The sequence below is a fragment of the Polyergus mexicanus genome, unplaced genomic scaffold (assembly GCF_030449975.1).
Source record: "Polyergus mexicanus isolate NDT 795.1 unplaced genomic scaffold, iyPolMexi1.0 SCAF_6, whole genome shotgun sequence".
NCBI classification, from domain to species: Eukaryota; Metazoa; Arthropoda; class Insecta; order Hymenoptera; family Formicidae; genus Polyergus; species Polyergus mexicanus.
This window is the reverse complement of record NW_027223326.1, coordinates 755293-771662: the sequence shown is the minus strand read 5'-3', so window position 1 is coordinate 771662 and position 16370 is coordinate 755293. Positions and strand designations below refer to the sequence as shown.

At 33.0% G+C, this 16370-nt stretch overlaps 1 protein-coding gene across 3 annotated transcripts in view; it reads left to right on the top strand.

Annotated features, from left to right (window-relative positions):
- LOC138933819 (neuropeptide Y-like) overlaps positions 1 to 16370 on the top strand; it is a 90540-nt gene that overhangs the window by 35619 nt on the left and 38551 nt on the right. For all 3 annotated transcript variants that reach the window (XM_070296838.1, XM_070296840.1, XM_070296837.1), the window contains exon 3: positions 3842 to 3982. The gene's annotated coding sequence lies outside the window, so the exon portion shown is untranslated. The remainder of the gene's footprint in view (positions 1 to 3841; positions 3983 to 16370) is intronic.

Genomic DNA, 16370 nt, shown 5'->3' with positions numbered 1-16370 from the left:
TTCCGCGTCTCATTCTATTTATTCATCTTTTTTTAATCTATTTTATAAAACAACAACTTCTTTGCAATAACATTTGATACTACTGTATAATCATATTGGCAAGAAGGACATTATGTATTCTATTAGGTGTACAACTTTGCTTCCGCCGTTTTCCTATAGATGGCTTTAGCGGTAAGTAGTGGTCGAAATAAATAGATCATAAACGTCATGCGATAAACTTGGGCATCTGTCAACATAAACCCATAGAAACATTAGTCGATTTGTGTCTGCATCATAAAGTTATTCTCGATTGAAAATGTCAGTTTACGAGTCAAATTCTCGTCATTTGCGGGAGGTTTTAATTTTCTGCTTCAATATAAAGAAATCTGCGGCTGAGGCTCATCGAATGCTCTCAAATACTTATGGTGAAGCCGCTATTAGTGAAAGAACGTGTCGTGAGTGGTTTCAACGCTTCAAGAACGGTGATTTTCACGTCGAAGACCGGCATAGCGGTGGAAGAGAGAAGGTTTTCGAAGATGCAGAATTGGAGGCATTACTTAATGAAGACTCGAGTCAAAGTCAAAAAGAGGGAGAAAGTAGTGGCCAGCGATGCACAATACTTTGAATCATAAATGTATAACCAGTTTTTTACAATAAAGCCTCGAATTTCGGAAAAAAACGGCGGAAGCAAAGTTGTACACCTAATAATTAGAAAAGAGACATAATAGTACGTATTATATATCAATTTAAAAGAGATAAACGAGTTTCCTTTATGATATAAAAAAAAAAAACATTCCGTAGCGGTTCGTCTCTCCGTCGTAACTCTCACGAGAATTAATAAGTTTTCCTTATTAAGAAGATATAGAGCGGAGAAGCGAGCCGTAATGTAAGCGCAATTTTTCTGGCGGATTACAATGTTACCAGCGCACACACTTTCGAGCAAGCAGTTAAATAACATCCGCATTATCTAAATGGTTGATTATAATTAAAAGAAAAATACACTACTTTATTAAAATATAAAAGTATAATATATATATATTTACATTTTAAAATGAAATATTTCATTTTTAGTCAGTTTTAACAAACTTTTTGCAACGAGAAAAGAAGCTGTTCACATCTCTAAAGTGCAACACACACACACACACACACACACACACACACACACACACACACACACACACACACACACACACACATATACAAAGTTGATCTTTGAACTTCTTACACGTAAACTCTCGGTATTTAATACAACTTCTTTTTTTATTGCCCGCAGCAATCTCATTAGAATGGCTAATAAGAAACGTTCAATTTCCGACGTCTATAGTTTCCCCCACTGAATATTAAATGTTCCTACTTTCAGATATAAGATAATTACGATAGAGCCGTGTGTAACGAGTTGTATTATTAGATAAATACAACTTCCGTAAAACGCGCGTTTGTTTCATATACTGGGTGGCCCATTTTAATCCATCCAGTCGAATATCTCAAAAACCAAGCCCGGAAGAGAAAAATGTTTCAAACAAAAGTTGTGTGGCTTCAAGGGAGCCATAAGATGGTGATAATGATTTGATCTTGGAAAATCATTTGAAGGTCATGTGAAGGTCAACTTTAAAATCTTAAATGAAAACCCTCATTTTTTATTTAGTATTCTTGTAGCTGACATCGAGAGCTTTCCAAAACACTATAATGAAGTATTTTTTTATTAAGTACTTTTTGAGTTATTTTGTATTTTATAATCTGACATATTTTGATATAAAAAATAAAATATTTCGTAAAATATTCAGTTTTCGATAATTTTACCGTAATACTTCTATGTACAGAATAATGTTGCTACAATATTATATTGCAATATTTCTGTAGGCGGACATTTTACTGTTGCTGCAATATCATAACAACGTTGCAGCAACATTTCGCAATGTTTCTGCAATATTGCAATCTTGCAGAAGAATGTTGCTGCAATGTTATTGCAATCTTGCGGTGCTGTATGGGTATCGTTGTAAAGTTAATATTCATGAATATTTATTCACGCCCTCAACAAGTACTTCATCTTTAGTATAACGAATGTCGTTACCAATATTACTGTTCTGATACCATACAATGATAGTGGTAGTTGGCCGTTAATAGAGTTTGATTAGGTCTCAGTATAAGAAGTATAATTCCACGGCAACGAGTGCCGTCATCGGGCACGTGCATCAATAATTGACGATTGTATCCAATAATTCATACGAAATGGTGAAACGGCGGAACTATTTATTGCTCTTCCCGTGTAATCATGGCGAAATTATGACGAGTCTCGAAGGATCCACATGTGGCTCTTTTAAACGCAGCCCTGCAACGTAGGAATGCGTAATTGATAACGGTTCGGTACTCATAGCTCTTTCACTTCAGGTACTGTTTTGTATTAATGCTCGGTCATGCATTCAAATAATATCGCGAAACCTAATTCCCCTACATTGTTGCCGAACCTGTACAAAACTTATTTTTTTATCAATGCTAAATGATATCAAATTTTATATAATTTGCAAATCTGAAATCTGAAAAGCGGAAAATTAGAAAATGAAGTCTGATTATACAATGATCGGTCTCTCGTGTATTTTTATATTAATATATTGTATGCAACGTATGTATCGTTTAAGTTTTATTATTAATTTTTAATAAAAAATAATATTATATAAAAATAGTACGAGTCTGACCAGGTTTTACGATAAAATAAAAAAGAGGAAGAGTTCCGCAATTTATTTATAATATGCATGAGAAACGAAGTTTTTGTATTATATATGCCGAACAAACTGCACTGATTGAAGTAAATATATCAAGTTGTATCATTTTTTCTATATTTGTTTATAAATATTTATCATATTTGATATTGGATAAAATCAGTTAACTATTGTATATATGGACTTTATTTAATGTATGTAAGCGTTGTTTGCAATTAAAATTAATCAAGAATAATAACTATATAACTAGTAACTCGGTCAATTCAATTTTCAAACCGATAATATAATACTTTGCATAGAAGTAACATAACGCTTGAACGGTCGTCATTTTTTCGGTGTCAAGACGATTCTGAGAATAGAAATTTATAATTTTACAGTATGTTCCGAGTTGTATTATAACGTTTTCGAGTGAAGCAAAGTTTGATTGCTCTGAAAGCGATTAAACGCAATTTTTCATGAACATATATGTTCGACCGAAAATAAGTTTCGAATTTGACTAATATAAATAAGTATATCCCTAGTAATCCAAGGTGATATTTATGACGTCATTAATCTCTTTCGGAGCGATCAAATTTGCTTCACTTGAAAAACACTATTAGACTCGTACGGTACTTTAGACTTACCCGGTAACTTTTGGCTGGGAGAATTCCAGAGAGATGACATCTCATCTAACGTTTACTTGGAAATAATCTCTAAGACCATCAGATACGCGAGACATATCCGAATAGTCATTATCATCGAAATCAACTTCCGTTTTAAAAATATGTCTCTTTAAAGAGTAAAGTTCAATCCTCGAACGCGCGTGACCGGTTCGAAGTAGGTCAGGACCTGTATCTTTCGGCGCGTATTATCGTCAACCACTGAATGAAATCTCATTTACTTGCGAGTAACACGCACGTAACTCCACACACACACACACATGCAGCTCCTCGTTACCGCGCGTTTTATGCGTGTAAGATATGCGAAAAAAATATCGCGCACTATCTCGCGTTCCTTTGCTCGTGTACATACTCTCGTGTATTGATAAATATACATGCATTAATTGGCTCAATTACATTATTTAAGTTTTGTCAAACGCATCCGTATTTATTACTATGCGTCAAAGATATATACAAGAAACGAATTATTAACGTAATCTGTTACAGCTGATCTGTCGGCGAGTGAAACTCCATAAATTATCGGACGATTCTCTTCGACTCTGTGATGTGGACGATTCTTTTCTCTCGAGAACATGACGCATGCTGCAAGATCGAGCACACAAGCATTGGCCGTGATCGTGACTTTCGGTAAGTGGGTTAAAGTTACTCTGTGTATAAATGTAATTTATAGAACCGAAAAGAGAGAAATGTAGAAAGCAACACACGACGTTATGTTTATTATCGCTGAAACTCGATACTTCCTTCGAGATCGCGTCGTATATAAAAATATATACGCGAAAGCAACAATAATATAATGAAATAGAGAATACAAGCTGCTGCATTATTATTAACTTTCGCCTCATGATAATTTACACGATATCCCATACAGCACAGAACATTGCAATTACATTGCAGCAATGTTACAATCTTGCAAGTTGCAATGAAATATTGTTGAGACATTATTGGAATATGGAATTGTAATATTTTATGAGAATGTTACAGCAACATTTCAAAAACATTACAAAAGATAGTTTTTGATAATCGCTACTTCGTTCGTTTACCACTATGCGGCGCGCGTTGCGTTATCTATCCGGTATTTAAGTTTTAATCACGATGGTTATATAAAGCTTGCAAAAAGCGGTTAGTAATATTAAAGGCAAAATAACTATTTTCATCAGATTAATTCGTCTAATACAATCCCAACACAGGAAATTCAGATATTGAATTGAGTGTTCAGAAATCGGACAAATAATTATCCGAACAAAGTTGAAAAATTATCCGTTTATTGTCTACTTAAGATATGGAGTTTAATATTTATATAAATAAAATTTTAATTTTTATGAATTAAATTATTTAATCATTATCAATTTCTTAAACTTGTAAATAATTTATAAAATAGCGATGTTAATTAGATAACAGAAAGTTGTTTAATAGTTCCCATTTTTATATAAAAGCATTTTTATATAAAATTTGATAATGATTTTTTAATATGCAAAATGCTTCAAATTTAATAGATAAACTTGGAGAATATATAAAGACATCCGAGAGAGACGAGAAAAAACTCGTTGTAATTGCGCAAATTCACAATCTTTTTTCTTATCTCTCTTGGATGTTTCTATATGTTCTCAAAGTTTATGTATTAAATTTGAAGCGTTTTGCATATTTGTAGCAATGTACTTAAATATTACAAATACATTGCACCGTAACATTACTGTAGTCTTACATTGAAATATTTCTTAGGGCGGACATTACAACGTTACCGCAGGCTTGCAGTAACATTGCAGAAACATTTCGCAACTTCTATGCAATATTACAATGTTTCAATGTAAGATCTATGCAAAGTTTTTGCAATCTTTCGGTGCTGTATGGGTAAGACCGTAGGCAATATTGGGGTTCGAAGACAGTAATAGATTCATATACACCTACTATTATGCTAAATAAATTATTATATATCAGCTAGCACATTATGTGCTGATGAACGATATTAAATCATAATAAACGCTTTAATGAAGCATATATATTTAAATTTATCTCTCTATTTATCTGCTTCTCGAAGCTATATATGCTTATATAAAAAGTTTTTTTTTTTATGTATAAACACGATGTCATACGTTTGATGGAAAAACACACACTTGAGATTAGCTATTTCTACATTAGTAGTATGTAAGTGACTTATAAAAAAAACTATAATAAATATTTTTTTCTAAAATCTTTCATCGAAAGAATAAAAAAATTATGACATTATTGTGTTACAGAAAAACACATTTTTTAATAATTTCAAATTTTTATTTAAATTGCAATTTAAGATAATTGAATTTTTAAATCGCAAATTTTGAGATATTAATTTCCGCACTGATGGTAATTTTTCTAAATTAAAAGCGCAATAATGTCTAGCACAATTTTGGAAAACGCGTCGGTAGATACCCCTTCCCTCGTGTTACTCCTTGCTTGATTATTCAAATTACGGTTCAGGTTTCGCGGTTCGCACATAAATTCGAATGAGAAGTTTCTCAGCGGAAGATAGTTCTAAGAAGCATACTCTAGAGTCTCTAAGCGACTATCGGAGTAATATCCGGAATGACAACAGTGCCGACATAAATCCCAATTAAACCGCTTCATACGCGCCGGTTAGAGACACCTGTAACCGAGCCGACTAGATCCCAGCTGCGATATAAATTACCGTGCTAGGAAAGACAGAGACAAAGAGAGGTGGCTATTTTCTTCGATCGGTAGAACTGCTATATCGCGCGCGCGACATCTCGCAACGCCATAAATCCCCGGCGATCGTTACAGCGCCTAAATCCCAGGGAAGAATCCGAAGCATTTGGGTCGCGACGCCATGACCAGAGAGGGGAAACAATCGATGGTCATGACCCAGGACACGGCTAGAAAACTAGGTCAGGATTGCACGTGCCTTTTCACGTGAGACGTGCGTTCGTTTTTCTTCGCAGGTGCTCGCGGCGGATTTGCGCAAACGTATGATGAGTTTCATTCGCTCCCTCGTCCCTCTTCTTTCTCCTTTTCATTCATATCACTATCTCTATAAGCCACTTTTCTTCTCTTCGCTTCTCTCCCTTTCCGTATCTTCCCTTTACGGGGAAATAAATAAAAATAAAAAAGCCATATAAAAAATTCTTATTCATAGTCCTGTTCATCACCAAGTGTCACGAGACACTCTTAACGATTTTACCCAGCATCGAAGATTTGTCTTTAAAGCGTAAAGCTTCTTGAAGCTCACGACAAGTCGGTAGCGCGTAATGCTGTCTTTTTGGAGGAATCGAAAACTGTGCACGTCGCGTCAGAAACGTCATCGAGTCGTCGAGCATCATAGTGCGCGTGTACTAGGTCGTCAAATTTCCGCGACGTCATCGGGAATTACCAAGGTCAGACCGTGACCCTGCGACACGGCTACGCCAGGTCACGCTGATCCTGAAGAAAATCCGTTGATCGATCACAGCACAGCGGCGCAACGACGTCGTGGCGCCGACGCACTTCGTGCTCCCAGGTACCCGCAATCTTGCTGGTTCTATCGATGCGTCACCAGAAACGCAAGTTTACCGATTCTCGCAACCTTCACGTGTACTATTTTTATACAATGAATTGGTCACTCGTGGTCACGCTAGTTCAATACACGCGGCTAAGATCATGAGAAAAATCACCAATCAGAAATAATTATTTCTGATAAGCAAGCGAACTAACGAAATGTATAAAAATACGAAAAAAAAAATATATATATATATACTATAATCTTTAGAAAGCATAATTCTGCATATTCGCATATTTAATGACGCGTCTCTTGTTTATTTTTGAGCATTTAAAGCGTATTTAGCAATAATTTACGATCTCCTTCGTTATTCACGAGATTGCACCAACCTCATACAGCACCGCAAGATTGCAACAACATTTTTCTGCAAGATTGCAACATTGCAGAAACATTACGAAATGTTGCTGCAACGTTGTTATGATATTGCAGCAACAGTAAAATGTCCGCCTACAGAAATATTGCAATATAATATTGCAGCAACATAGCAATATAATATATATGCAATAATGCTTATATTTATCGACATAATATCTTTAACATATGAAAAAAATAATAAGAAATTAGGCATATAAGAATCAGGATTTAGTGTGTATATAGATTTTCTGTATTATAATAATAACGAAATTATAAATTGTAAATTTTTCGGTACACATTCGACTTCCTTCAGTGACAAAGAATATCTAAGAGAAATAAGAAAAAACTCAATTTGCAATTTTGTAAATTCACAATCTTTTTGTATTCGAAATATTCAGATATACAAAAAGATTGTGGTGGATGTACGCATACAAGTTTTTTCACATCTCTCTTTTGTCTTCATATAATCTCAAAATTTATTTATTCAAATCTGAAGTATCTTTTGCATGTTAAAAAATTATTATCAAATTTTTGATTTTATATAAGAATGGAAACTATTAAAAGAATTCTTAGTCCAATGTCTGAGCCCCTGTATTAGGGTCATATCATACGACTTAAATTAACAAAAATAGTTATTATATCTTTTTAATCTTACTAGCCGCTCTTTGTAAACTTTATATAATCATCATGATTAAAAATTAAATACGGAATAGCGGAACATGCACCGCATAGTGGTAAACGAATGAACTAGCGATTATCGAATACTTTCTTTAGAATATTTTTGGAATGTTGCTGTAATATTACTAAAGTTATATTGTAAAATAATGTCTTTGTAATATTTCTGCAACATTAAACTACAATATGCAATATTGCAATATTGCAGCAATGTTGTTGCAAGCTTTAGTGCTGTATGGGACCTGTTTTTTTTTAGATATGCTAATTTTCTTTAATCTATAAAAATATATATAAATGTTTAATATTTTTCTGTTGAATATGAGTGACAAAAATACGCTATCAATAATTTTTTATTGAATTTTATACGATTTTTATGAAAGAGCAATATGTTTATGTGTGCACAGTGATACTACACACAATAAACGTATATATAAATATCGAGAAAGGTGTTACGTGGAATGGTTACGTTTCCTGGCGAAATTTTTCTCGAAATATGCAGGTCATCGAATCAGGCTTAAACCGCGACTCTTTCAGCTGTGCGTCGATGAGGAATTGAGAGCGATGTAGCAAGCAATGATAAGATATAATCTTATAATTATCGAGAAAACACACGTACTTTCAAGAGTAAATAACGTCATTGCGAAGTTTCTTTTAATTTGTGATTTCTTACGAGTCTTTGGGGAAACTCGTGACAACGCACTTCACTGTCGTACTTTAGCGTTTCTGTTATTTTATTCCACACAGTTCATTTATATTTTTGTTGCAACAATCAATTTACATTTTTTTTTCTAGGTTTCTCTTCCCATTGCGTTATCAGAAATATCTAGAAAATTGTATTTAATGTTTTATCGCTTAAAAAAAATGCTGAATGCTATTTATATCTTAAAACTACAATATATAAATCTATGTACATGTACATATTTTAATAAAATCAATTTATATATGAAATATATTCATATACAGGATGTGTTCTGTATGTGAATATTTAATAAGTAGGTTTTATAGGTAAGACACAGACTGATATACTGTACTATTGTATTGTCAAAAAATAAGCATCTCTTTTTTGCAAAATTTCCTAAACATATTGTTTTCGAAGTATCCTAGTTTTCAATTTCAACATCAGGATTTTTCTCTAAAGCTAGCGTGCTAAAATATTTTTGCATGAATATTCTAAGATGGTTGAACAATATGAGAAAATAAAAACATAAAAAAATTAAATAAATAACGTTTATTTTACTTACATCATAACTGGCCAGCACATTTCACTGCCATAAGAGAAAATAATGTTTCATTCAATTTAAAGAAATAAAATTTTCTCTATAATATTTTATTACAAGGATGCAAATATAAACTTGATTATAACAGAATTTTCAAAACTTTTATACAAATAATTAAAAAATAATAAATGCGCTATATTAGAAAAATGATATATCTCGACGAAATGTTGTTACATTTATACAGAAATTTCTTCCAAAGAAGAAAGGTGCTTATTTTTTTGACAAGGAATACAGTGGTATCTGTCTATTTGGGATAGGACATATATTGTGATGTGTTAAATATGAAAATTTCTATATCTAAATAAAATCTCAATTAAAATAGAGATCATATAACAATTAAAGAATTACAATAATATTCGATGAAAAGAATCAATGTTATCCCTGCTAAAATTTCATCAACACTTGTATTATTATTTCGAAGCAATTAAAATTAATGTGTCGAATCTCTTGGACACTCCGCTTTAATATTCGAGATTGAACCGCGTCCAAACGCATATCTTACCGTAATAGAAATACCTACGCTGTATATGTTCTGCCCATACAGCACTGAAGCTTGCAACAACATTGCTGCAACATTGTAATATTGCATATTGCAGTTTAATGTTGCAGAAATATTGCAAAGACATTATTTTACAATATAACTTTAGCAATGTTACAGCAACATTCCGAAAATATTACAAAAAAAGTATTCAATAATGGATAGTTCATTCGTTTACCACTATGCGGCGCATGTTGCGCTATCTATCTAAGAGCGGCTAGTAAGATTAAAAAGATATAATAACTATTTTTGTTAATTTAAATCGTATGATATGACTCCAATACAGGGGCTCAGACATTGGACTAAGAATTCTTTGAATAGTTTCCATTCTTATATAAAATCAAAAATTTGATAATAATTTTCTAATATGCAAGATACTTCAGATTTTAATAAATAAATTTTGAGATTATATAAAGACAAGAGAGATGTGAAAAAACTCGTATGCGTAAATTCACCACAATCTTTTTGCATCCGGATATCTGAATATTTCGGATACAAAAAAATTGTGAATTTACACAATTGCAAATTGAGTTTTTTCTTATTTCTCTTAGATATTCTCTGTCACTGAAGGAAGTCGAATGTGTACTGAAAAATTTACATTTTATAATTTCGTTATTATTATAATACAGAAAATCTATATACACGCTAGATCCTGACTCTTATAGGTCTAATTTCTTATTATTTTTTTCATATGTTAAGGATATTATATCGATAAATATACATAAAGCATTATTGCATATATATTATATTGCTATGTTGCTGCAATATTATAATGCAATATTTCTGTAGGCGGACATTTTACTGTTGCTGCAATATCATAACAACGTTGCAGCAACATTTCGCAATGTTTCTGCAATGTTGCAATCTTGCAGAAAAATGTTGCTGCAATGTTATTGCAATCTTGCGGTGCTGTATGGGTGTATATATACGATCATCGAGAGAAGCTTTCGCGCGTTGCTATCAAGCAACGACTCTCGGCAGCTTCAAATGCAACTTTCACGTCCATACATCTCAGGATAAGAACGCGCTGCACGCGCTCGCGAGAGTCGAAATACCCGCGAACGTAAATCCTCGAGTCTCGGATCCCTATCCGCGTTGTCCCGATTAGGGGAATAAAACCTCTCGACTCTTACGACCGTGCGACGTTATTATTCCTCGTAGATTTGCATCGACGGCGACGATGCGATACGACGCGACCGGCGGGTGAAGGCCGGCGTGATGATTTGCCGATGGGTACATACCGGATAGAGGTATTCCGCCGACGGTTTCGTGACTTTATGAGGAAAAGGCGGAGGTAAGCTGGCTTTCTCCAAAGCCACTTAACCCGATCCAGTAACATCCATCCACCGAGGCTCGTCACGCCTGTGACATTTTCAGTAGTTTTGCATCGGCCGGCATAATCGGGAGACACGCGCGTGTGCGTGTATGTGTATGTGTTTAAGCAATTATTTTTCTATTATCGAGAAGCAAAATTGTAATATTAAATAAAATTATATTGGATTGTAATTCATCTTGTTAGAAAACTTCGTTTTATCTTACTGCGAGATCAACGCGCTTCTAAATTATTTATCGCAACAATATATTCTGAAATTAATTTGATAATTTAAAAAAAAATGGATATTTGGCTGATGCTGGAAATGATTGCAAGTTCAATTTATGTGATAGATATTATAATAATTACTCCCCTATTTAATCAAATAGGCAGTTAACAGAAATGTATCATATATCAGTGATGCATTTATCAATGTATCGTCGAATAATGACATTTGCATGTGGTTTCATCAATTTAGCAAAATGTATTATTTTTAAAAAGATATATTGAAAATATTTGTATATATTACTGATACAAAAAAAAATGTAGAAGTAAAATGTGATTCTTTTATTATTTGCATTTTCGATGTTAAATGCATATAGAGAGTAATTACTTGTATACGATGTTTATTAATTCTGTGAGAGATGAAATTTCCAATTCTGTGAGTAAATTAAGAAGTAGCTGTAAAATTATAAAATCGTCAAGATGATTTATGATTGCATGTATCAATGATACTTGTTAGCCGATTGCCAGAATAATGCAGAAATAATGATATAGCTTCACACAAGTTATTTTCAATCCTGTCGCACCTTCCGTTAACACCAAATATTGGAAACTTTACAACAAAAATAATTTTTTTTTTTAACATCAATTTTTTTCTCGCATGACTACAATCTGCCTCATATCTTACATACTCGTATAAGATCGTAAAAATTAATTATATTATTTGAAGTAGAAACTTCTCCACAAAAACTATTATGCGTAATGGGTGGTCGAAGGACTTGCAAAGATATTGCGATAAGATAAAATCCAAGTATCCACCTACACCGTACTCGAGCAACATAAAACACATCGTTGAATTTCATTACTAGTATTATGTCAGGAAAAAGTTGTTCGCATAAATGGCGTTTGAGCACAAATATTATTTCAACAAGCTTGTTTTGCCAAGCGCTTGAATCGTATTGCGCCGATAAAATCACGTAAAAAGAATAAAGAAAGAGAGAGAGAGAGAGAGAATCACATTCCAAACGAATTCTACTGTCGCATAAATCAGCGGCAACGATTGTGTTGTGTTTGCCCCATTAAGCATAATCTAAAAACCGCGATTCCTTTCTAGGCCGGCTATTTCTTTCGTGTTTTGATCGGGGAATATCAAGCGCATTGGCCGTCTCTGTAAATCCGGACAATACTCCCGTAAATCTCATATCCGAAGAACGAAAGTTGTTTATTTCACAAATACAAAATATGTTTTTCAATTATTTTTCTGTTTTTTATTTTAATTGGAATTCACGGAGAATCATAACAATATTCTAAAACTTAAGAAGAAATTAATATTTATCGAATATTTCTATCAATTTTTTTATAGTAGTTACAAATTATGATAAATATTAATTAATTAATTAATAGAGGAGAAAGAAGTTTTACTTGAAACTAATTGTAAGTAATTTGATTTTTGTATATAGAGAAACGTACATATAAATCAGTCGTTATTTTGCCTTTAAATTAATTTCTATGACAAATATAATGAAACAACGTAGGCGGAATCTTTTTACTTAGTTGCTTTGTAATAATAGAGCCTGTGTAATATTTCTCTTCTATTTGCGTTGAGTAAAGCAACGAGCGTTTCAATCTTGATTCTCATTAATGCTAGACATTCGCTTTATTATTTCACGATTATCATAGCGTATACAATGTGCATTAGAAACTCTATATATTTTTATTGCTCCCTCTAATCTATGTGATATGCTCTTTTAATAAAAATTATGTTAGACATGATAATTGTTTATAGCAAATTTAAATTAAAACGCAATTAATTATCTATCTGAAATTAATTGAAAATAAGTTTTAATTTAAATTTGCTATAAACAATTATCATGTCTAATATAATTTTTATTAAAAGAGCATATATATATAGATGTGTGTGTGTGTGTGTGTGTGTGTAAATTTAGCTCGCTAAGACATTATTTTTACGTGACATTTCTACACGCTAGAAAAAAGGTCTAGGTGCACTTGTATGCAAATAACATGACGTAATGACACGTGGCTCTATTTGAAATCCTGAAGGGATTTACCTTCTTGTATTTATTCACTTTTTTCTTATGTGTTTTACGGCATTAAAAATTTTTAAAAACACAATTTCAAAAAAAAAAATAAGACAGGAAAAAGGGATTTCTTTGTACTTGTAATTTTTTGATTTTCAAGAAATGACAGGATCTGAGAGAAATTTTGCTGCGCAAAATTTTCGTTCTCGTGCACGAGTCCCAGGGAATCGAGGAATTCGAATCTGTTCTGCTACACTCAATGCGAAATCAGTTTTGCTGCACGATAATTGCTACATGACATTGACAATGTGTGTAAATATAACGATAAAATATTCATCGAATTTATATCTGCGATAAATAGCGCAGTACAATGTTAATTACAAGCTTCACGGTGAGTCTATCGAGCTTTACCTGTATCTCGGGAGATGTTTCACAGCTGATCGGGAAGGAAAATCCATTCTTTCAAGCTTACGTGGGCTCGATCGTTAACGATTGCTTGACCATTAGCATCAGAAAAATTTATGGCCGCCGAGAAAACTGATCCTTCGCGATACGTTTTAACACTTTGTAACGTATCGGAACGAGGATAGATGCATAAATGTAATCAAAGAAATAAGTTTTTATTTCGATAATTCTCGCTTCTTCCATATTTATTTATAGCTTGTCTCCTATCGAGAGTGTTTTTCCCGTTTATCTAATATTTTATAATATCTATATGCAAATTTATAAAATATTATGTAAATGTAAAATTCATCCATTAACAATTTTAATTCTATTTTAATTTTAAGATCTTTGTTCTACTTAATTTTTTGTTCTGTTAGTCAGATAATTTTAGAATATTTGTAAGTATTCCGGAAAAAAAAAAAAAACTTTCCATGTTTCCGATAAGGTTTTCCTTTATATTCGAATGAGGTGAAGGGAGAAGGGGAGAGAACTGAACCAATATCCCAATATTTATGTATAACATATGCTTTAATGATGTCGAGAAGTTTTCGTGCAACACTCGCGGCATTGTATCGCGATCTCGTCTCGTTATGAGTTTGTCGAGTACTCCCGGTTTCTCATTAAACTGGCGAACTTAATTTTGCAAAATTTCAACCCGTTTAAGTTGGCGCACAGCCAGCCAAGGGAGGTGGGCGTTTACGACGTGGCGTGGGCGATATTCGAAATCATCGACACCCTCACTGCGCAAATATCAAACACCCACGCTATTGTTTGCAGAGATGCAGGGTGGCGAAGGGAAGGAGGGAGTGAGTCGGGGAGAATAAAACGCGATAAATACAGCATCAGTAAAGAGAGAGAGAGAGAGAGAGAAAGAGAGAGAGAGAGGAAAAAGGGGGAGCGAGGGATGCAATCCAGTCGAGTTCGAGTACGCTTTTATGGATGCGCATGATCGCTTTTTAACGCTCGTCAATTAAGTACAAAAGAGGATGGATAATGACAAGAGATGAAAAGCGGATAGGTAGACGAAGAAGCGCATCGCACAACCATATCATACCACACACAAACACACACACACACACACATACAAACACACGTACACTACATCACATTATACCACAATCCACGATCGATATCAAATATTTACAAGTACGTGAAAATCGTATCATTCCGACTGCAGGACTGCGACATTTGTACATTTTAATTAGCGAAAAACATAACGCTCGCTATAACGAGACTGATGTAATTTTATATGTTTCGAGTAATCGGTGGATATATAGGATCGCTTTAAATTGTTGACGTAATCGTGAGCAATGTTTTTAAATAATTAAAATGTGTATGTTGACAAATGTCATTAAAAAATATGCTACAGAATATATTTATATATAAACCTCATCTCTGAAACGTACGCGAATAAATTGCGCACATATAACTGTTTCGTTGTTTATATGTATATAAGCATATATAATATAATCTACTATAATCTTGTTTCTATATTTTTATTTTTTTTTTTTTTTTATAAATAAAATAAAATAATATCTCTACGTGTATCGCGGTACAGATGGCGCTTATTCTCTTTCCACTCTTGATTTACAATCAAACTTATAATTACATCGAACATTTTTAAAATCGGGAATGTACACAATGAGTTGTTCGATTGTTCATGAACGAGCTATTGAGATTAATGAGCACATTTTTTATCTTTATCGTAGCATTTAACGTAGCATAGTCAGTTCGTTTCTGCTTGAGATCAAACTCAAGTAACTACGAAGTAAAGTACTTTCATCGTAGAGAGAAAGAAAAAGAGAGACACAATTTACGGAAGATTATAGGAAAACGCATTTTCCTACAGTTCTCCCGAGGATCAATCGAGATAACTGGATATTCATGGAGCTTCGACGAATGCATTGAAATTCCTATCGGAATTCGTTCGGAGAATTATTATGGAAATCTATAATAAGATTCACGAGAGACAGAGAGAGAGAGAGAGAGAGAGAGAGAGAGAGAAAGAGAGGAACGGCATGTGATTAATGTTGGCAGTATGAAATTTTAAATCGTAGTAACGATTAAGATCCAATTATTATAGATTGTTTACAAAACTGAATTGATAAATAATACATTTATAAGTTCTAAAACAATCGAATAAAATCTAAATAATCTGATAAATGTAAAATCGATTTTTATTATTTATTAATTTAGAGATATTTTTATGTCCTGTTGCATGTATATTTTGATAAATTATGAATAAATAGGCAGGAGCTAAGATAATTCTTATATTATCTCGCGTAGAGATGTTGCAATTTTTCTATATATGAAATATATATATTTAGAGAGTTAAGAGATATAAAAGTTTCATTTTTTGTCCATTCGCAGCCAAAGGTTGGTAAATTTGATAAGTAGTAAAGTATCAGAAAGAGCGGTACCATTTTCTGTTCCTTCACCGAATAAACTTATCGTCGAATTTTTATTCGGGAAAAGAGTCTGACATATATAATAAGAAGATATTAAATCTTCTCGTCACAATCAATACAGCACTGAAGCTTGCAACAACATTGCTGCAACATTGTAATATTGGATATTGCAGTTTAATGTTGCAGAAATCTTGCAAAGACATTATTTTACAATATAACTTTA